The sequence below is a fragment of the Marmota flaviventris genome, chromosome 14, assembly GCF_047511675.1.
Source record: "Marmota flaviventris isolate mMarFla1 chromosome 14, mMarFla1.hap1, whole genome shotgun sequence".
Classification (NCBI taxonomy): domain Eukaryota; kingdom Metazoa; phylum Chordata; class Mammalia; order Rodentia; family Sciuridae; genus Marmota; species Marmota flaviventris.
The window spans coordinates 60556848-60580120 of NC_092511.1; the positions used below are offsets into that span (position 1 = coordinate 60556848).

General features: G+C 45.0%; 1 protein-coding gene and 1 non-coding gene across 2 annotated transcripts in view; one reads left to right on the forward strand and one right to left on the reverse strand.

Moving 5' to 3' along the window:
* Noto (notochord homeobox) overlaps nt 1–23273 on the forward strand; it is a 73822-nt gene that overhangs the window by 23843 nt on the left and 26706 nt on the right. The gene's annotated exons all lie outside the window — the stretch shown is intronic.
* Nucleotides 8973–9074, reverse strand: LOC114092083 (small nucleolar RNA U13). The gene has a single exon (XR_003582620.1). It is a non-coding gene; the product is annotated as a small nucleolar RNA U13 (small nucleolar RNA).

Sequence of the window (23273 nt, forward strand, 5' to 3'; positions counted from 1 at the left end):
AAATAAAAAGAAATCCTCCTGTAGAGTTTTGGAAAGACAATAAGAGTCCTAAAGAACAGAGCTGTGAAGACACCTTGTGATTAAAAATAAATGTATGTCCGAAGTGGTGGTGCATATCCGTAATCCCAGCTACCAAGGAGGATGAGGCAGGAGTCTCACAAATTAGAGGCCAGCCTCAGTAAATTAGCAAGATCCTATTTGAAAATAAAATAATAAAATGAAAAGGGGATGTAGCTCAATGGTAAAGCACCCCCAGATTCATCCCCAGTACAATAAAAAAATTAAGGAAATTATAATCTTTAAGCAGAATTGGAAACAATAATGTAGACCTATGCCTATCTTTCTTTCTACATAATATATGTTTTCCAGCTCTGTCCTCTGTAGAAATGACAATCCAGTAGCAATAAGTACCCCCAGAATCACTTTGGCTCTCTAAACACAGTTTCTCACTAAAAGCAACCAGGGCTTCCTAGATGAACAGCTGAGGCCAGTTCTGGGGCAGCAATGTAGAAGATGAATCTGGGAGATCCAACTGAGCCATAAACTAGGAAGTTGTCAACTATGACTAGAGTCACACTAAAAGGACATAGAAGCCATTGAAGGAATGTTGGTTAAAAATGGTATAAATTTAGCATCAAAAATAATCATAAATAATAATAGTTGCATTCTATGGAAGCACATAAAATATTAAAAATTCCATAATTTTATACACACACATACATACACACACACACACCCCAGTCACCATGATAGGATGTCAGCCATATTTCAGTCTAGCAGTTAATAAAAATTTCTAGTAGATAAATTCCAGTTAGTAATTGAAAAAGGAATGATACAGTGAGAAGGAGACTACCATTTTGCAACCCCCAATTAAGTAATGGATGAGGTCAGCATCAAAGCTCATCAATTACCAAACAAAAGGCACCTCCTGACCTGACACAGCAGGAAGTGCATGTGTTTTTGCTAAGAAATGAAATAAAAATCCAAAAATGAAAACAAACAAACAAACAAAAAAACCAACTAATTTTAATTAAGGCTCTAGATAGAACTACCAATTTAAATGGGAAATTCAGTTCCAGATGACTAAGAGGAACAATACCATGAGGAAGCAATCAGACAAGTTCAGGTTGAGGGAAATTCTACAGGAAAATGGCTGGTTCTTATCAACAAATAATATAAAAGGGGATTGAAGTAGGACTGGATGAAGTAGGACTGTAATAGATGACAAGAAAAAAGACCAATTGCTCATGTGGCCTTGGTATGCTGAGTTAAACAAACTTTTAAAAGACCATTTTTGGGACAATCAGAGGAATTTGTACATGCATGAGAAATTGGATAATACTAAGAAATTAAAGTTAGCCAGATGCAGGGGTGTACCCTTGTAATCTGAGTGACTCCAGAGGCTGAAGCAGGAGGATTGCAAATTCAAGGCCGGCCTCACCTATTGAGCAAGGCCCTAAGCAACTAGTGAGACCTTGTCTCAAAATAAAATTAAAAAGGACTTGGGATGTGGCTTAGTGGTTAAATACCCCTGGGTTCAATTCCCAGTACCAAAGAAGAAAGGAAGGAAGGAAGGGAGGAGGGAGGGAGCGAGGGAAAGTCAGTTAAAATTAAACTTAGCACAATGATGTACGTCTGTAATCTCAGCAACTCTGGAAGCTAAAACAGGAGGATCACAAAATTCAAGGCCAACCTAGGCAATTTAGCAAGACCCTGTCTCAAAATGAAAAGGTCTAGGGATGTAGCTTAGTTGTAGAAGCACTAGCCTAGCATGTATGAGGCCCTGGCTTCAGTCCCCAGTACCACAAAAAATAAAAATTAAAAATTAAATTAAAGCAGAAGGTCCTAATCTATAAGAGATATACCTGATCCATATGTATCTGAAATTTGTTCTATAATATGCTCCAGAAAAAACAAAAAGTGCTTGTGGGTGGAGGGGTTGGAGTTGTAGCTCACTGGTAGAGCGCTTGCCTAGCATGTGTGAGGCACTGAGTTCGATCCTCAGCACCACATAAAAATAAGATAAAGGTATTGTGTCCATCTACTATAAAAATATTTTTTAAAAAAGTGCTTGTGGGGAAGGGAGGCAGAAAATATTGATAAAATACTGAAACAAATTGAAGGTAGGTATTGGAAATGTAGAAATTCATTATACTCTTCCCTCTACATTGGGGTATATTTGAATTTCTCCATAATAAAATTTGTTACTGTTGCCAAGCATGGTGGCACTCACCTGTAATCCTAGTGACTCAGCTCCAAAGACTGAGGCAGGAGGATCACAAGTTTGAGGCTAGCCTGGGTAAGCCTGGCTAATTTAGGGAGACCTGGTCTCAAAATAAAAAAGGGCTGGGAGTGTAGCTCAGTGGTAGAGAGTGCCCCTGGGTTCAGTTCCTAGTACTACAAAAAATAAAAATAAATACAGGGCTGGGGCTGGGGCTCAGTGGTAGGGTACCTGCCGTGCACGTGTGAGGCCCTGGGTTCGATCCTCAGCATCACATAAAAATAAATAAAGATAGTGTTCATCTACAACTAAAAAATGTTTAAAAAAATAAATAAAAAGTAAAAATAAAAATAAATACAAATAAAAATGTGTTAGTGTTGTTCTGGGGAGTACTGGGAATTGAACCCAACAGAGCTCTACCACTGAGCTCCAACCCCCGTTCTTTCCAATTTTTTGAAACAGGGTATCCCTAAATTGCCCAGGCTGTCTTTGAACTTGTGATCCTCCTGCTTCAGCTTCCCGGGTCACTGTGATTACAGGTGTACACCACTGTGCCTGTCAATAAAAGCTTTTTTTAGTTTTTGTTTTTAAAGGCAATCAGAGAGGAAAGTCATATCATCTACAAGGAACTATTGAACTGAAAGATTTTTCAACAGCAAGAGTAAACAGATCGTCATAGAATAATATACTCAAAGGATGAAGAGAAAATAACTGTCATGCTAGAATTATATATTCAACAAAAACAACTTTGAAGAATAAGGTGGGTTAAGGTCATATTTAGATACACAAAATCTAAGTTTAGCACCAATAAACCTGTACTAAAAAAACTGTCTTCAGGTAGACAGAAAATGATCTTGGGAGGAAAGTCAGAGATTTAACAAGAAATGGTGAGTAAAGAAATTGGTAAATATATAGGTAAACAAGTGTTAATAAAACAACTATATCTTTTGACCTTTTTTGTCTTGTTTTGTTTGTGATGCTGAGGATGGAACCCAGGGCCTTGAACATGCTAAGCAATCATTCTACCATTGAGCCACATCCCCAACCCAACCTTCACTGTTTTTTGTTTTATTTGGGAGGAGGGTACTAGGGATTGAACTCAGGGGCACTTGAACACTGAGCCACATTCCCAGCCCTATTTTGTATTTTATTTAGAGACAGGGTCTCACTGAGTTGCTTAGCACCTCGCTTTTGCTGAAGCTGACTTTGAACTCATGATCCTCCTGCCTCAGCCTCCCAAGCTGCTGGGATTACAGGCATGCGCCACCGCAACCAGTTTCAATCACATTATAACTCCTAATTCCTGAGTCCAACCCTGCTTTCTCAGTTTTGATTAGAGCCACCATGCCAGGCTTAAATAATTTATTATTGGTACATAGAAGAACTGTTGATTTGTATGTGGTGATATTGTATATATGGCTACTTAATCCTCTTGTTATTTATGAGAGTTTTCAGTTAACTCTCTTTTCTAGTTATACAATATTAATAACTGGAAATAATATTTGGTCTCTTCCAAAATGTATACTTACTTTCTGTTTTCTTGTTCTGATAGGACTTTTAGTGTTGGTTGAACAATACAAGTGATAGTGGTCATTAATTTTATGGGAATGCTTTCAACATTTCACCATTTAGTATGTCATTGGCTTCTGGTATTTTTCATCATCACGTTAAAGGACTCCCCCACCCCATACCAGCTTGCTAAAGTTTAATAAATTATAATAAAAGTTGAGGTCTAATAAAAGCAGGTTCTGTATTGCTCCGGAGCTAAGTACTGCAGTGCATGCCTGTAATCCCAGTGACTCTGGAGCATGAGGCTGGAGGATCTGAAGAAGACCAGCCTTGGCAATTTAGCAAGACCCTGTCTCAAAATTGAAGGGTTGAGGGTATATAGCTAGGCAGTGGCGGAGCACCCTTGGACACCGCCAAACACACACACACACACACCCCTACAGTGTCCCACCCAAAGATATGTTATCTAGGCCCCAAATAGAAATCAGGAAGACATTTCAATTCTTACTCTCCCAAAGACACACTTTCTAAAACCCTCTTTTGCTCTTTCACCCTACAACTGTTCTGGAGAATCTCACTCTCAAATACCAAAATTTTCTTCAGTTCCAATGCAATGACACATCTTGCTTGTTTTTACTGTATGGATGAACTTCCCCAGCTGAGGGCCCAGTTTTCCCTACAGCCCTTTGGTTTTCTGTGTTGTTTTTCTGTTCTCTGGACCATACATCATAAAACGGCCTGAGACTAGGTGAGCTGCACCCCCAGCTCTTGCTATTTTTTGAGTCAAATTGCCCAGGCTGGCCTCAAACTTGAGATCCTCTTGTCTCAGCCCCGAAGTAGCTGGGATTACAGGCGTGTGCCACCGCAACCAGTTCCAATTGCGTTATAATTCCCGAGTCCAACTCCGCTTTCTTAGCTTTTGTGCAGCAAGCGCGCGCGCACACACACGGTCGCGCGCACGCGTCCATAAGTGGAGCAGCGGTGAACTGAGTGCGCCCTCTGCTGGTGACTTAGGGAACTACAATTCCTTCTGGTGGTTACACTGGTATTGTAACTGGAACAGGACTTCATTCTCACCACGGAATAAGGTCTCTTTGCCTCCACCAGCAATAGGTCCCCAGGGTGGTCTTCGAGAAGCGAGGAAGTTGGATTTTCCTCTTTTCCCAGCCCCTGGCCATCCTTACAATCACCAGTGCTCCATGAGGCGCATGCCCCGCTGACCTCTGTGTTGTTAAATAAATATTTAGAGTGCTCCTCCATGCACTTCATAGTGTGGAGTCTGAGGATGAGGGAGGCATTTATCTCAAGTTGATCCCCTGGGGAGATGAAATGGAAAGAACAGATCCGAGAGGCTAGAGGCAAGAGCTGATGGTCCTGTGTAGGACAAGCTGAGTGCCTTCAGACAGCCAAGAAGCCCATTAGATGGCTGCTCTACAGACTGGCTCCCAGGAGGGACAACAGGAGCTGATAGGACCTGTTAGGCACCCTCAACATACAAACAATACCTGAAGCCAAGGGGACAAGTGAGCTCTCCAGAGAGAGGGTGTGGAGTAAAGAGAGAACAGGACCCAGGAGGGTGAAGCTTCAAGATTATCACCTTTGAAGTGGGGCAAAGGGAAGAAAGACCTGCCAAAGAGCGCCCTGGGAGCACACAGGCAGGCAGGAAGCCCAGATTGCTCAGGAAGGAGGAAGGGGAAACAGCAGTGAAGTCCTTGAGGAATAAGGGACCTGGGAAATGTCTGTTGGACTTAGCTACAAGGAGTTTGGGAGGTGCACTTGCCAAAGAGATAAAACACAAAAGGCAGACCACTGCTTTTAAGAAAAGTGGACTGAGCTGGGTGTGGTGGTGCTGTAATTCCAGAGGCTCGGGAGACTGAGGAAGGAGGATGAAAAGATCAAGGCCAGCCTCAGCAACTTAGCAAGGCCCTAAGCAACTTAACAAGACCCTGTTTCAAAAATTTAAAAAATAAATAAAAGGGCTGGGGATGTGGCTCAGTGGCAAAGTGCTCCTGGGTTCAATCCCCAGTACCAAAATAAACAAAAGAATAAGTAAAAAAGTAAAAACAAAAATAAAATGGCCTTCAGGAGTAGTACTAAAGTGCTGTCTAGTGTTGCTAAGCACAAGAACGCTGTCATTGCCTTGCAGAGAAAATATAGTCATGTGTTGCTTAATGACAGGGATAGGCTCTGAGGAAATGTGTCCTTAGGCGATTTTGTCATTGTGTGAAAATCATAGACTATACTTACACAAACTAAGATGGCTACAACATCCCTAGGCGATGTGATTTTATGGGAATACTATTGTACATGGAATCCATCATTAACTGAAATGGCACTATGTGGCACATTACCGTCTATGTGTTAGGTAAGTCATTCAGCAGTGATTTATAATGTATTGGCAATGAATTCAATGCTAGGGAATCAACAATATATGTTAAAGTGTCTTGAAACAAAAACATATTGATCATTTGACCAAAGGCTCACAGGAACCTACCCCATATTTCCTCTAGGAACTGCAGTTGAGTATCTGCTAATTCAGTGTGAGAGCCAACTAACTATACAGAACACGACTACTGCAAAGAATGAGAACAGACTGTATCATCCCACAATTTCTTCAGGTTAGAAATCTGGGAGCAGCTTAGCTGGGTGGTTCAGGCTCAAGATCTCTTATGAGATTGCAGTCAAGATCAACCTGTCATCAAAGGCTTGACAGAGGCTGGAGGATCCACTGCCAAGATGGAACACTCACATGGCTGTTAGCAGGAGGCCTCAGTTCCTCACCAGAAATTCTCTCCAGAGGGCTACTTGAGCATCCTTGCAACATGGCAACTGGCATCCCCCAGAATGAGTGATCCAAGCCAGAGCAAAGCAGAGAGAAAGCTGCAATGCTTTTCATGTCCTGGTCTGGGAAGCCTGCCCACCACTACATCCGCTAGATCACATTTGTTAGGAGTGAATCACTAAATCCAGCCCACACTCAGTGTGTGGAATGGAGTGCCACCTCTTGAAGGGAGGATTATCAAAGAATTCTTGGATATTTTTATACCACCACAACAAAATATCTCTGAAAAGATACACAAGATATCATAGTAATGATGAAAGAACTGGGAAGCTGGAAAGTGGAAGTGAGGGAAGATTTTACTTTATATCATTTTTATCTTTAGAATTTTTAACAATGTAAATCCATTTTCTCTGTAAGGCAATGACAGCCTTGTGCTTAGGAACACTAGACAGCACTTTAGCACTACACTTGGAGGCTATTTTAAACAGTGAAACCACCAAGAAAAAGCACAAAAATACAGGGTAAAATGTGGCACTAAACAGACTGTGAAATGGACACTTGTTTAGGGTAGGAAAGCCAAGACAAGAAAGAAGAATCTCACCTCATTCCACCTCCGAAGGGAACACGTGGGGTGAGCAAAAGACAAAAATAAATAAATGCAGTTTGGATGACTGTGCAATACTGTTTTTTTTTTTTTAAGAGAGAGAGAGTGAGAATTTTTTAATATTTATTTTTTAATTTTCGGCGGACACAACATCTTTGTTTGTATGTGGTGCTGAGGATCGAACCCGGGCTGCACGAATGCCAGGCGAGTGGGCTACCACTTGAGCCACATCCCCAGCCCCTACAATATTGTTTTTACAATTAAATTATTATGAGATCCAGTTTGATTTTAACTTGAGACTGGTTTCAGTCCAGCATAGTTGCTAAAATGATACCCATGAGAAAATAATAATGGTTGAAGTGGGGCCACAGAGGACAGGATTCTTGTTAAGGAAGAGGGATAAAGTTTTGAGGTTAAAATTAAAGGATTTATTTATTTTACACAGTGATTGAACCCAGTGGGTGAAATCGAGTGCCACCTGCTTAATCACTGAGCCTCATCCCCAACCCTTTTTTATTTTGAGACAGGGTCTTGCTAAGTTGCTGAGGGTGGCTTTGAACTTGGGATCCTCCTGCCTCAGCTTCCTGAATTGCTGGGATTGCAGACATGCACCAACTTACTAGCTGTTTTGGTTTTTTTTTTTTTTTTTTTCTTTTCCTTTTTTTTTTTTTTTGGTGTCTGTGTGTGTGTGTGTGTGTGTGTGTTTTACTGGAGATTGAACTCTGGAGTGCTCTACCACTGAGCTACATCCACAGTCCTTTTTATTTTTATTTTTATTTTTTTATTTTGAGACAAAGTCTTGATAAATTTCCCATGCTGGCCTCAAAATTTCCCATCCTCCTATCTCTGTCTCTCAGGTACCTGATTAGAGGGTGTGCCACCACACTTGGCAAGGGAATTCCTTTTATGGCAACAATTTTCTTGGTGACATGGAGGAGAGGGCTTTAGCTAAAACATGAAGTGGCACTTCACTGAAGCTGGCTGAAGTATGGAGTGACAACACTCTAGGAGAGTAATGCATAAGCCCAGAGGAAGACATGAAATTGAGGAGGGCACCCCAGGGGAACAGGTGAGGCTGGTGGGAAGGTTGGGCTCAGTGTATGAAGGCCGCTGAAGGCAAGTCAGCAACAGGACATTATTTGGGGAGCACAGAAAACTTCTGATCGGAGTTTTGACATAATTAGAGACTTGCTTGGGGAAAATCAATCTATGAGTCAAGCGGAGTTTGGATTGCATAAGGTCTGGAGGCCAGACAACCCATTATAAGACCATCTCAGTGGGTAAGAAGGTGCAGTGACCTGGTCACATGCTCAGGCTCTGAACTGCTTGGGGCCAAATCCTAAATCCACCGCTGATTAGCTGTGTTACTGAATGTTAACTATCAAATGTTGACAGAATCTTTCTTGTAAGGTTATGTGAGGTTTATGTTTGGTCATTCTTGCAGTGCCTGGCCCTATAGTGAATGCTCAGTAAAAGTTAACCTTTATTGTTGAGGGGAGTCCAGCCCCAGGGTGTTGGTTATGAGAAACAGTCTGGGAAGGGTAACTGATTAGTGAGAGGAGAGAGTAGGGGGTAAGGGGAACAGTATAGATATGAACATGGAGTAGGGGGCACAAGGACCCCCAAGGATAGCTCCTTAAACAGAGCCAGGGAAGGCAGCCAAATGGTGAATCAAGTTCAGGGTTTTGTCACACAGAATGAGCAAGAAGTTGATCAGTTAAAAAAAAAATGTGCCTGCCTCTCCATGCATACCATCTTTTAAAAAATATTAAAGTAAAGGATAATGAAATTACCTGGGGAGCTAGAAGACCGAGAAAGATATTTGCTCATTTTCTTAATTTCCTTTTTTTCCCCCACGTCAGATAGGTAACATGTTGGCATCATAACAAGGTTCAGAGGGAGGCACATCTCACACAACAGCATGAACACCCAATCATCACACTTAGGAACTGAAAGTTTCTTTTTCTAACTTACTATATGACCTAACAAACTCACTCTCTGGTATTTGGCCAAGACAAATGAAAACTTTTGTTCTGACAAAAAGTCTGTACACCAATGTACATGTAGCTGCTTTATTTATAGTAGCCCAGAACTGGAAATGATCCAAACAAATGTCAGCCATAATGGGTAAACAACTGTGGTACGATCATACAATGGAACACTACTCAGCAATAAAAAGGAAGAAACTATCAATACATACAACAACTTGAATGGTCTCAAATATGTGTTGTGGAGTGAAAGAAGCCAGACTCAAAAGGCTGCTCCTGGTAGCATTCCATTAGGTGACATCATGGGCAGAACAGCTGAGTGTTGCCAGGGATTGGGGTGGAAAAGAAGTTGAGGGATGAGACTGTAGAAGGAAATAGGGGGTGATGGAACTGTTCTGCATCTTTATTTTTTTAACACTTATTGTATTTTTTTATTTTTAGGGTTTTTGTTTTTTTTTACGTGGTGCTGAGAATCAAACCCAGTGCCTCACACATGCTAGTCGAGCACGCTACCACTTGAGCCACATCCCCAGCCCCATTTATTGTATTTTGTAATACTGGGGAACTCTACCACTGAGCTGCAACCCAGCCCTTTTTGTATTTTATTTTGCAACAGTATCTGACTAAGTTGCTCAGGCTGGCTTGGAACTTCTATCCTCCTGCCTCATCCTCCAGAATAGCTGGAATTGCAGGTGTGCATTACCATGCTCAGCCTAGATCTTGAATTAAATGGTGGTTATAAGGTTCTTTGCATTTGTCAAAAACTCTAAAAAAAAAAAAACTATCTGGGCTTGGTGATGCAGGCCTGTAATCCTAGGGACTAGGGGGGCTGAGTCAGAAGAATCTCAAGTGGAGCCTCAGCCTCAGCAAATTAGCAAGACTGTATCTCAAAAATAAATAAGTAAAAGGACTGAGGATGTAGCATAGTGGAAGAGCACCCCTGGGTTCAATTTCCAGTACACTAAAAGAACAAAACAAAACTCATAAAACTGTTTACCACAAAAAGAGTTAATTTTGTGGTATTCATTTTTTATTTTATATTGGGAGTTGAACCCAGGGGCGCTCTTCCACTCAGCTACTCCTCTGACCTTTTTTATTTTTTAAGATGGGGTCTTGCTAAATTGCTGAGGTTGGACAAGAACTGGAGGTCATTCTACCAGTCGCTGAGAATACAGGTTGTGCCACTACAATGGAGGACTGTATTCACTTTCAAATGTCAGGGCTGCTTCTCAATATTTCCATTCCCACTCTTGTGTGTCAATCATGGCAATTCCAAAAGAAATGGGGGCGCTTTTGCAGGAGTGGCCTTTTAATATTTCTGAAAGCTACTTTCAGGTTTCTAATAGAAAATATCATGCCCTAATATTGAGGAGATGCGAAAGTAGAAGGTGCTGGCCTGGGGGCCCAGATGTTGGGAACAGGCTGGTTCTGGGTGTGTGAGGAGAAAGAATTAGGAAAGCGTTTTGGAGAGTGCGTTAAGATGCTTTTCGGTGGGACGAGGGAGGCTGAGGGCCCCTGGGGAGAGGTGTGGCCTTGCAACCAGCACCAACACCTGGAAGCTGCTTAGAAACAGAAGAGGAGGTGTCCTTGGTGGACAAGAGCAAGGGGAAGTGGCAGGGGCCGCCCTCACCTCCCCAGCGGCGGTTAGGTTGTTCTCCTGGGTCTACAGAGTGAGTGTTCCACTCGGCCCGAGGGGACAGAGGGAGGTGGGCCTGGCCTGGGGGGCCAGTGAGGGCTGAGATAGGCCTGGTTGAGTGGGGTGCCCAGGGGTACGGCAGGCGTGGGGTCATGCCTAGGCAGAGACCAGGCTGCCGGGCGAGCTCACCCTGGACCTGGAGTCGTGGCTTATCGGCCCCATCGGTGCCGCCACACTCCACCTCCAGGTAGGGGGGAGGGTGGAAAATGCGCTCCCCGGACTTCTAGGCGTTTCTGCAGTTAATCGACCTGCAAAGCACTTCCCGCCGCCCACCCAACCTCCACAGTGGGAGGAATCTGGAGGGAAATCAGTGTAATAACAGCTTGTGAGTACCAACCGCCGGCTCTTTTCTTGGACTCTGGATTTATTAACCCATTTTACCTTTACAACTCCTTGACAGAGGCTGGGCGTGGTGGCGCACGTCTGTAATCCCAGCAACTCCGGAGGCTGAGACAGGAGAATCACAGGTTGGGGGCCAGCCTCAACAATTTAGTGAGACTGTGCCTCAAAATAGAAACTAAAGGGAGCTGGGGATGTGGCTCAGTGGTTGAATGCCCCTGGGTTCAATCCCTGTTTTTTTAAAAAAAAAATTACAGAAATAAAATAGGAAATAGAAGTTAAGGAACTTGCCCAAGACCACACAGCTGGTGAGGATTGGAGTTTTGAGCTTGGCTAGGATTTGCTTGCAGTTCCTGACTGTTGGGGGAGGAGGTCCGGACCCCTCTTAAGGAGTGCGATGGGTTCTTCCTCTTTTTTTTTTTTTTTTTCTATTAGGGGGCTGCCTGTAATGCCTCTCAGTTTAGGAGGCCCCTGAGGTGGGGGTAGGTAAGCAGCGGTTCCGTTTTGATTCCTAAGTGGTTGGAAAGGTAAACCTTTGGGCCGAGTCTGCATTGATGGGAAATGCAGCCAGAGCTGCCACCCAGCGGTCATGTCGTAAAGGACATTACTCTGTGCCTTCAGGGACTTGAAACTGAAGACAAAAGAGTTCTACTGAGGCCATGGGTCCCAGGGGGCTTGATGTCCAACCTTCTCCAGGAGACCTGGAGCCCTAGCAGTTTGGGAAGTTTTTCTAGACTACTGTTTGGATGCCATTGGTGCTCATGAAATCTACTTAGAAGGTCACAATTAGTTGAGCGTGTGTGTGTGTGTGTGTGTGTGTGTGTGTATGTGTGTGTGAGAGAGAGATGCTGGGGATGGAACACAGAGCATCAGCATACTAGGCAAATGCTCTCCCTCTGAGCTACCAAGGAGCTACATCCCCAGCCCACAAACTGTATTGTTTGTTTGTTTGTTTATACATAACTGGGAATTGAACTCAGGGGCACTTAACCACTGAGACACATTCCGAGACCTTTTAAAAAATTTTTTGTTTGAGACAGGGTTCACTAATTTGCTGAGACTAGCTTAGAACTTGTGATCCCTCCCCCGAAGCTGGCTCTGAAGTTTTGAATTTGTGATCCTCCTGCCTTAGCCTCCCAAGTTACTGAGAGTGTACCACCATACCTGGCCTGATTCAAGATTTACTTATTTATTTTTGTACTGGGGATTGAATCCAAGGGTGCTTAACCACTGAGCAACATCCCCATCCCTTTTTAAATATTTTATTTAGACATGATCTTGCTGAGATGCTTAGGGCCTCACTAAGTTGCTGAATCTGGCTTTGAACTTGTGATCCTCCTGCCTCAGCCTCCCCAGTTGCTGGGATTACAGGTGTGAGTCACCATGCCCAGCTGATTCAAGAATCTTAACAACTTAAGTTTAGGAATCTATTTTCTTAAAGTTACTGTAACTCCCACATCCTCCTCTATCCCATTCTTTCTTTCTCTTTTGCAGTATTTCTTGCTATGTATTTTTTTTTGAAAGTCTAAATTAATATTTTAATAGGATATTGACATTAAAGGTTTTTTACATACATGACAACAGTGGAATGCATTACAATCATAATTATCCATTCACAATACCATTTTTTGTAACTCTGTATATAAAGTATGTTCACTCCAAATTATGCCATTATACAAGAGTCTATTATTATTTTTTTTGCATTACAATTCTTAATACACCTTTATACCACAATTTATCATATCTCTGATTGTATATAAGGTATGTTGACACCAAATTCACATCTTCATATATGTATTTTGTATAATGATGAGGGTCTCCTCCCACCATCCATGCTATGTATTTGTTTTAATTATCAAATTGATATTAAAATGTTTATAGCCAGGTGCAGTAGCATAGCCTGTAATCACAGCTACTCAGGAGGCTGAGGCAGGAGGATTCCAAGTCTGAAGCCAGTCTGGGCAATATATGGAGAACTCATCTGAAAAAAAAAAATTAACAAGAGCTGGAAATGGGTAACTCAGTGATAGAGCATCCCTGTATTCAATACTGGTGCTGGAAAAAACAAAAGAGCTTAAAAGAACCAGGCATTTCAGGCCTATAGAGAATAAAACAAGAACACACACCTTCTCCCCTCTCCACTCCCAGAGCACAGAGGTCATCCCAAGAATAGTTTGGGGTGCCTAGTTTCAGGCCTCTTTGCAGAGATAGACAAACACGTGTGTACACATGCACATCATTTTTATTTTAAATTAAGCTGTACAGACAGGTAGTGCATTTTTTTCCCACTTTAAAATATCTTAGTGATCTTTTCCCCTCCACACATGTAAATGTATCTCTTTTGTCTCCAGGGCTGAGGGATATTCCATGGCCTGAATGAACCAAATGCATTTAGCCTTCCTGCTGTAAGTTCCTTACTTGGCTGCCCAATGAAGAGAGCCACTTAGCTCCCTTCCCATACATTAGGGGGAAGCCTCTTTCTCTTCCTTTTCCTGCCTTAAAGAAATAGGGTGGGGCTGTAGCTCAGTGGTAGAGCGCTTGCCTTGCATGTGTGAGGCACTGGGTTTGATTCTTAGCATCACTTATAAATAAAATAAAGGTACATTGACAACTAAAAAAATATTTTTTAAAAAAAGAAATAGGAATTCTACAGTAGAGCATGAAAAGAATGGGATGAGGGGTAAAACTTGAAGGACTAAATAGAAGGCTCCAGAAGGTTCTGCTGCCCTCTCCTGTGACTCTCAGCCTCTCCTCAGCAGCCATTGTCTAAACACCCCTCCCCTCCTTCTTTTTCCAGTGCAGTGATCGCCCTCATCCTGAGCAGAAACCCAAGGAAGCCTTCTTCCCACCCGGGGCTGCTCCCAGCAGCCTCCCAGTATTGGCCTGGCCCTGGCTGGCAGCAGCCAGAGCCTGGCAGGAGGGAACTTCCCGGACTGGGAGACTTAGTTGAGGATGCTTAGCAACACTCTGAGTTAATTATTTAATTGGGTGAAACATCCATTAGGGAGGATTCTCACTTTCCAGACAGCCTGTGAGTAAACATGTCGAGAAGAGAAGAGTGAGGTGTTGGCGAAAGCTGCCATTCACCCTGGCTCCTCCCCACCCCCACTCCCCAGCTGGGGAGGGGGACCCCAAAGGATTCTGCCCAGATGTTTCTGCAGGCTGAACCCGGACAGGCAGGCCAGGCAGGCTTCAGTGGGGACAGATGGTGGCCAGGAGGTGGGAAGCTCAAGGCCTCAGCCCTGCTGTTGGATGTAGGAGGAACAGCTCAGTCAGGGAAACCCCTCACACCAGGTGGCCCAGGAGAGAGGGCACTGAGTTTGAGAGCCTGGTCATGGGAGCATTGGAAGAGCTGAAAGCAGAAAAAAAAAAAAAAAAAAAACAAGGAGGTCACCTGAAGGTGGACACCTGCAGGACGCTGCTTCTATCCCAAGAGCTAGTCAGAGAGAGGGGGTGGTGCTTACCTGAGCCCAAGATCTGGGCTGCAGCCCAGATCCCTGTCTGGGGCAGGTCCTAGCTAGGAGGTGGAGCTGTTTAGGGGGCTGCCTACTCCCTCCTCCCTCCTTCCAGTCTCCCCCCAGTGCTTTGCCTTGGTTGAACCCAACAGGAAACCAGTGGAGCAGGCAGTCTGGCAAATGTCATGTGCAGGACAAAGGACAGAACAGGGGAGGGGCAAAGGTAAATGGAAGCACAAACCAGCAAATAATTGGCATGTGGGTGGGCTGCTCAGAAGCCCAGCATGGTGCTGGTTTGGCTCATGTGAAGGACAAGGCTTTCTTTGGCAGAGGGAGAACTGTGATAGGTGCTGGGCCATGCACGGGTATGCAGGAGAAAGGCATGCCTGGTTTGCACAGGTACCTGTGGGTACTTGTCAGGGTTTAGTGTAGAAAACCCCTCTGAGCATTTTAACTAAGAAGAGATTATAGAGAATTTGATACTTTTTAAATTGTTGGAAAGGGTCAGGCCCCTATAATCTCAGATACTCAGGAGGCTGAGGTAGAAGGAACACAAGTTTAAGGATAGCCTGGGCAACTTAATGAGATCCTGTCTCAAAGTTAAAAAAAAAAAAATTAAAGGGCTGGGGATGATAGCTCAGTGGTAGAGCACTTGCCTGGCATTCACGAAACCATGTGTTCAATCCCCAACACAGCAATATTTTTTTTTTAAATATTGAGAGGTCCAGAATAGTGGCTTCGCTTTTTTTTTGGGAGACAAGAGGGTACCAGAGATTGAACTCAGGGGCACTCGACCACTGAGCCACATCTCCAGCCCTATTTTGTATTTTATTTAAAGACAGGGTCTCACTGAGTTGTTTGGCGCCTCGCTTTTGCTGAGGTTAGTTTTGAACTCACAATCCTTCTGCCTCAGCCTCCCAAGCCGCTGGGATTACAGGTGTGTGTATGCCACCCCACCCAGCCAGAATAGTGGCTTCTAACATGAACATCCAAGAATGACTTCCAGGAGAATTCTGAACTCACTCCCAGTGGCACTGAAACTGGAATTTCTTTGCTTCTGTCAGCAGGTGAGATCTGCTTAAGCTACAGGCCTCTGCCACCCAAAACGCCTATTGTAGAGTTAGCAGCTAATCAAGGCAGGGGCTGCCTGCCAGAGTCAGCTCTGAGGGTCACAGCCAGCAAAGCCCAATTCTCCACTACCATTGTGTGGAGTGTGGCTGTTTTTAATGGCAGGCTATGCCCTCCAGTGTTGCAGCTGACCCCAAAAGCTCACCTCCAGCTTCTTTCTAGGTTCTTGTCTTGCAAATTCCAAAGACTGAAATCCATAGACAAGGCAGACTGAGTACAAAAGCGCAGAATTTATTCATGTGGGAAGCTCTCAGAGGGCGAGAGGGGACCTGATGGGGTGCTGCTTGAGTGTGCTAGTCTAGGGGTTCATATAGGACTTGAGTCAATTGGTTCAAATTTATGCTAATTGGGGTTTAGAAAAGAACCAATTCTGTTGGTTCTGCAATATCCATTCAGATCCGCTCCACTTCCTTTTTCCTACCACTTGTTGGGAAGCAGGAGGTTGAGACTGGAGGATCATGGATGCTCTGGGGTTCAGGGCTGCAGGGTGGTGTGAAGTGGGCACCCCAGCCAGTTCTGCCAGGCTGCCAAAGTTCAGTGTGCACCCTGGTTTGCCTGGTCTGGCTCCCCGCACCTCAGGCCTGCGCTGGCATGGCCGACTGCCTGGCTGCAGTCTGTGCTGGCCGCCCACACTCCAGCCTTCCCAGGTGGCTGTTCTGCTGCTGCTTCTCCCAAGTCAAGGGCTTGGACTCAGAACCACACGCCCTGGAACTATGGGTTCAAAATCACTAACTGCTGGGTGCAATGGCGCATGCCTCTAATCCCAGCAGCTCAGGGGGCTGAGACAGGAGGATTGCAAGTTCAAAGCCAGCCTCAGCAAAAGTGAGTTGCTAAGCAACTCAGTGAGATCCTGTCTCTAAATAAAATTACAAAATAAGGCTGGGGATATGGCTCATTAGACAAATGCCCCCTGAGTTCAATCCCCGGTACAAAAAAAAAAAAAAATTACTGTAACTGGGCTGGGATTGTAAGCATTTGCCTAGTATGTGTGAGGCACTGGGTTTGATTCTCAGCACCACATATAAATAAGTAAAATAAAGGTCCATTGACAATTTAAAAAAAGTAAAAATAAAATCACTGTTAATTCTGATACAGAAATTAAAAACACAGAATCAAGTGGCTACTGATATTATTAACACTGCCTTTGCCTCTTAACACCCAGAAACCAGATAAAGGACCATGGGATTTCACTGGAGAAAAATATGAATGTGTTGCTATGATCTTGCTAGTCATTAGAAACCCAGGACAGGAAATCCTTAGTCTCACATCCACCTTCTCAATTTCATGACTGTAACTGATCAATGGACCCAATTACCTTCTTAGAACCCTTGCTGCAATGGAATCTGGGAGATGAGGTTTTTGTTTTTTGGTTTTTTGTTTGTTTGTTTGGGTACTGAGGGTTGGACTCAGGGCACTTAACCAGTGAGCTACATCCCCAGCCCTTTCTATTTTTTATTTTGAAACAGGATCTTGCAAAGTTGCTAAGGTCTCACTATGTTGCTGAGGCTGGCCTTGAACTTGTGAGCCTCCTGTCTCAGCCTCCTGTTGCTGGGATGACAGGCATATGCCGCCACACCCAGCTCTGAGATGCAGGTTTTTCTTTTTTTAATTTTTTATTTGTTCTTTTTAATTATGCATGAAAATTGATGTATCATACATACATGGAGTATAACATCACATTTTGTGATTGTACATGATGTGGAATTACACTGGTCAGTATTCATATATGAACATAGGAAGGTTATGCCCGATTCATTCTACTGCCTTTCCCATTCCTGTCACCCCTCCCTTCCCCCCACTCATCCCTATCCAATCTTGGGAACCTCCAACCCTCCCTCCCCTGCCTATTGTGAGCCAGAACGAGATGAGATGCAGTTCTTAATGTCCAACCTCCCAGGTCACTTCCTCTCAGACAAGAGGAAGTGACTGACCTGGGAGGTTGAGGGAGCCCTAATGTCCACAGGAGCCCATGTCCAGCACATCACTCATATCAGGTGAAGGACATGGGCTAAGGCTGCAAGCTCCACAGTGTGACAGGAACTCCAAATGCTGCAGAAGTTCCAAGAGGGCCTCTGGCCCCATGGACTGTATGTAGCATGAGGAGGTTCTGACCATGAGCTAACATATATGTACACCCATGAGAATCAGCCCATGTGGGGCTTCACCTGTGCCACTCACTCCATCTCCCCTAACCTCACCAGCAGGTCCCACCACAGCTCCACTTACTCACAGGAGGCTCAGACCAGTGAACCGACCTGCAGGGTTGTGCACTTTGGCTGAGTGTGAAGGAACGGACAGAAAGAGAGCAGGTGGAGGGAAGGATAGGGCTGAAGGAAGACCCTCCAGTGAGAGCAGAGGCATCAGGAGGATGAGAGTGGGGAACAGATTCAGTGAGCAGGTCTGGGGGTGGGGGGCGAGCACACTGAAAAGGGTAAGAAGAGGTGAACCAGAGGAGGCTTCCTGCCCGCCACACAGGAGGGCAGAAAGGAGCTTGGAGGGGAAAAGGATCTTCAGGGGCTGGTCCTGGGTCTGGAGCCAGGGGGACAGGAATGGAAACTAGAGGCAAACACAGGGGACGAGGAGGTGACAGTCTAGATGAGCCTGGAACAAAGGTGGCACCCTCTCCCAGGAGCGAGCTGTTCTTTTTGTTGCCTCTGGGCTGGAGGACATGCATTCCAACAAAACAGCCTTGCTGACTGCTGTTCAGGAGCTGGGGGGTCCTGCCCATCACTCCACACCCTGGTGGCTAGCACTCCTCAGTGGGGAGTCTCCCACAGCCTCCAAAACAGCAAGACCAATTGAGAACTGCTTTGTTCTTCTCAGAAGACCTTTATTTATTTATTTATTTTAGAGAGAGAGAGAATTTTTTTTTAAATATTTATTTTTTAGTTTTCGGCGGACACAACATCTTTTTTTTCTTTTTTTTAAGAGAGATAATTTTTTAATATTTATTTTTTTAGTTTTTGGCGGACACAACATCTTTGTTTGTATGTGGTGCTGAGGATCGAACCTGGGCCGCACGCATGCCAGGCGAGCGCGCTACCACTTGAGCCACATCCCCAGCCCAGAAGACCTTTTTTTAAAAAAAAAAAACAAAAAAAAAAACTTTTTTTAGTTGTCAGTGAAGCTTTTATTTATTTTATTTATATGCAGTGCTGAGAATCAAACCCAGAGCCTCACACATGCTAGGCAAGTGCGCTACCACTGAGCTGCAACCCAAGCCCCCTCAGAAGACCTTTGCAGCTGACTTCCACCAGCTTCAATGCCTCCCGTGGCTGCCAAAGCCAGGCCCAGCTGTTTAGGTATAGGTCCTAGGCATGTCCCCTTGCTTGGTGTCACAATATTCTGTCATGGCTATCTTGAAATTCTCAATGATTTCTGAACAAACTTCTGTATATGTTCATGATGCCCAGGCCCACAAAGTATGCAGTCTGTCCTGCCTGGAACCAAGAATAATTTAAGTTTTCCACGGTTCCTAGGCATGGTTCCTCATGGACCTTTCAAGAAAGATGGACTCAAGGACTTGAAAGACATTGCTCCTTTGGTTTTGTGTTTCGTATCCAGCTCCTGATCTCTAGGCCTTACACCCATCTGGCGTGTTCCTTCATAAAAAAGTGCCATCTCTCCATGTTTCATGCCCTGCTCCACTCTAAGCCCTGAGAAGCAGGGTTTGTGTCATCGGTTTAATACACAATGACCCCCAGCCTGGCCCTCAACTCCATAAAGGACCATGCACATAGTAGGGGCTTCATGGGTCTTACTGACCCTGACCGAATGCCCAGACTGGGTGGACAGACTGACAGCTGCTGGGGTGCTCTTCTGTAGTGTGGGCAGGAGTAGAAGGCCAAGGGAAGATTGTGTGTGTGTGTGTGTGTGTGTGTGTGTGTGTGTGTGTGTCTCAGAGGGAGGAGGGGAGGGAGCGCATGAAACAGAAACAAATAAAGAGTTCAAATGTGAAACGATTAAAAAAATAAATCGAAGGGAGTGAGATAAGGCTGTGGAGCCTCTGCTCCCTAGTTAACATTCATTGGATTGAATAATCAGGCTTCATTATCTCAAATTGTCTGCATATTTGCCCTCAAAATGCTAATTTACAGTTGGCTGGGAGCAGTCTCGGCCTATTTTGACTAAAATATTATTTCACTTTATTGAGCATTGTTCTTAGCTGTCGGGCATCTTGGTTTGCAAGAGGAAGGAGGGGAAGGAATAGAGGGAGAGAGGAAAACATTTTCTATCAAAGCTCTGCCCCGCTCAAGTCTGATTATGGGCTCCCTGTTTTGCGTAGAAATGGCATTTCTAAGCCTCCAAGTAAAATTAGAGTCTTTATCATTTTCTTTTAGGGGATAGACAGTTTATCATTAATCTCAGAGAAGGAAATAGGAGAAATAATTTTTTTTTGTTTTGTTTTACTGAACGGGTGAAAAATCTTGAGCATCACTGCCCCCACCCCCCACGGTAGAGGCAGCCAGCTCCCTCCTGTCACTTTGTCTGTGACCTCCAAAGGCCTGGAATTCTCTGCCTCTTGCCTTTCTCTGTCCTCCAGCCTCAGTGACCAAAGAAAGGGTCCCAGGCTGCTCGAATCAGCTCTGGAATCGGGTGGAGTATCTCAGCCCTGGAAATCTGGAGATGCAGGCTCCAACTTTGAATCAGTGAAGACACAGCTCTCCTTGGAGCTAAAAGTCTGTGAGAATCATGAAGCTTTGTTTGCACAAGAGCTCAGTAAGCCAGGCAGCAAGATGCGGGACCCCAAGCTGGGTCTGTCAGGATGCACCACACTGAGCCACCCACCCTCTCCACCCAGTTTCCCTGAAAGAGGACAGGAGGCAGGAAAGGCCAGCTCTGGCCAGTCCGAGCCCAGGCTAGCTCTGCCTGTGGCTAACTCTGGGGAGTCAGGTGAGAAGGAGACTTAAATTCACTTTATGCCACTTTATTCCTCTAATGAGATGATGAAACTGAGGCCAGAAATATCTTAGCCATTGGTACACACCCAAGCAGAGGATCATCTTGGCAACGCCTATTACTGTTTGGGAGGCTCCTGTTATCTCCTCTTGACCAGGTCCTCTGGTCAATCTTCCCTCTGCTGTTTTGTCTTCTACATTGTCATAGCTCTCCCACAGCCAGTAGATGGCTATTCTGACACTATGGAGCTCTGGGTTCCTGTGTCTTCACTGTAAAGGTCAGTCCAGGTCTCAGGAGAAGTATGCCCAGCCCCAGATCTCCAGCTGTCCTACAGCCACAGCTAGTCCCTTCCTAGTCAGGTCTTCCCTCTCTTCCATGGTGTGAAGAGGACATTCTCTTCTATTCAGCAGTCTAACATCCACCAGCCACAGAGGAAGCAAAAGATGATAGATTTCCAAAGTCCAGCTTCATTGTGTATAGTTGGGAAGGTTGAATACTGCACAAGAGCACCTAGACAGGGAGAGAATGGAGCTGAGATCTAGCTCCTATTCCATTCACCAAGTCCTCTACCCTGGCATGGAGATGACTTTGCCCAGAAGGGTTCCATGTGGGATGGCCTGGCCCTCCAGAGCTGGTTGACTTCCCTTTCCCACCTACCCCAACCATCTGATCTCAGCCTTTACCCAAGGCTCCTCTCCTTTTAAACTCTCCTGAACCTGAATATATTGTCTAGATTGAGACCCATGTCCATCCTCTTCTGCTTGGGATCTATGTGGCACATGGGACCTCATCATCTAACAGGATTTGTGGTCTCCAAGCATTGGCCTCTGTCCACTTATTGTAGCTAGCACCTTGGTCTCCAAGCCATGGCAGTTAACTGCTGTATCTCAGTTCCCTGACCTCCTGCAATACTGGGCTTCCAAGACCCTACCTGCTTGCCTCCAAGGGCCAGCAGCCTCTAGCCAGGCAAAGCCACTGATAGAGAGGGGATCTCACCAGGCTTTTTTTTTTTTTACAGCATTGTAGTGCAGCCTGCAGCCCCTTCCCCACCACTACATGCACACACAGCAGATGACACACACATGCATCCAGGCCACACCATAGAACACCATAGACATCACTGACCCTCAGCAAACACTGCAGAACACAGACACAACCCAGGAGATGCTACCATATACCTATGGTCCCCAGACACACGTACCCCGTCAACGCCCCCAAACCTACACTCATATTCAATAGAATCCATACATACCCTCATCTGATATCTCACACACATCCCCAAGAAGACGCATACATCCAGACACAGCAGACACCACACCCACACCAAGAGATAGCATACTCACTTCCACTCATTTGCACATGCACTGTCACATTCACTGGAGTCTGTGGCCTTGAGAAGAGTACCCTTCCGCGAGCCCATAGCTACACAGTTAGGCCCAGACATTGCATCTTCATAATTTGCAAGATGTGCTCACTAAATAAGAAGGAGGTCCCACAACCCATGCACAGAGAGGCTTCTGGGATGCGGGACCCTGGCTTCAGCCCAGCTCTGGATCACTGTCTCCTCTATCAGAAAGGCAGTTGGAGAGGGACTTGTCCAACCAAAATCTACAGAGGGTCTAAGGTACCAGGTGTCTACCATACAGCATGGGTTGAGGCTCACCCTGGACTGGATACTGCAGGACAGATCCTTATCGGTCAGGCCAGGCTTGGTCCCTGCCTTCAGGGGGACCGGGAAGAGAAGAAGGGCTTGATATCAGAGGATACAGGACAAACACACGCCCATTGTACAAAGCAAACAATCCAAGGGTGGCTGCTGCTGCTGCCTTTGTCTAGAGGGAAGAATTCTGGCAGGCTTGGGGGAGAGGAGGATAGGATGTGGGTAGTTACTCATTCAGCTCTCATTAAACACTATGTGCTGCTCCTGGCAGTGACTGCCAGAGCTGAGGTCCCTGCCTTGTGCTATAGCACCTGAGAGGTAGTCAGTACCAACAAACTGAATAGTAAGGATGGTGGCAAAGTGGCATGGGGCTGTGAGGCAGATCAACAGGTACTGGGCAGCTGGGTGCAGGGCCTATAACTCCAGTGACTTGGGAGGCTGAGGCAAGAGGATCACAAGTTTAAGGCCAGCCTCAGCAACATAGTGAGACCCTGTCTAAAAAAAAAAAAAAAAAAAGGAGGTATCAGATGAGGATATGTATGGATTCTATTGAATATGAGTGTAGGTTTGGGGGCGTTGACGGGGTACGTGTGTCTGGGGACCGTAGGAATATGGTAGCATCTCCTGGGTTGTGTCTGTGTTTCTGCAGTGTTTGCTGAGGGTCAGTGGTGTCTATGGTGTGGCTTGGATGCATGTGTGTGTCATCTGCTGTGTGTGCATGTGGTGGCAGGGGAGGAGGCTGCAGGCTGCACCACGATGCTATTAAAAAAAAAGTTACTAGAGATGTAACTCAGTGGCAGCATCTTGGGTTCAATTCCCATTACAAAACCAACCCCCACCCCCCCGCAAAAAAAAAAAAAAAAATGAACCAAAACAAAAACTAAGGTAATGGCCAGTAATAAGGACCCAATGTACAAAATTCACAGACACTACCCCTACACTTGTGCAACCTTGAGAAAGAGCACCCCTAAAACCGTGTGCCTTGGTGGAAC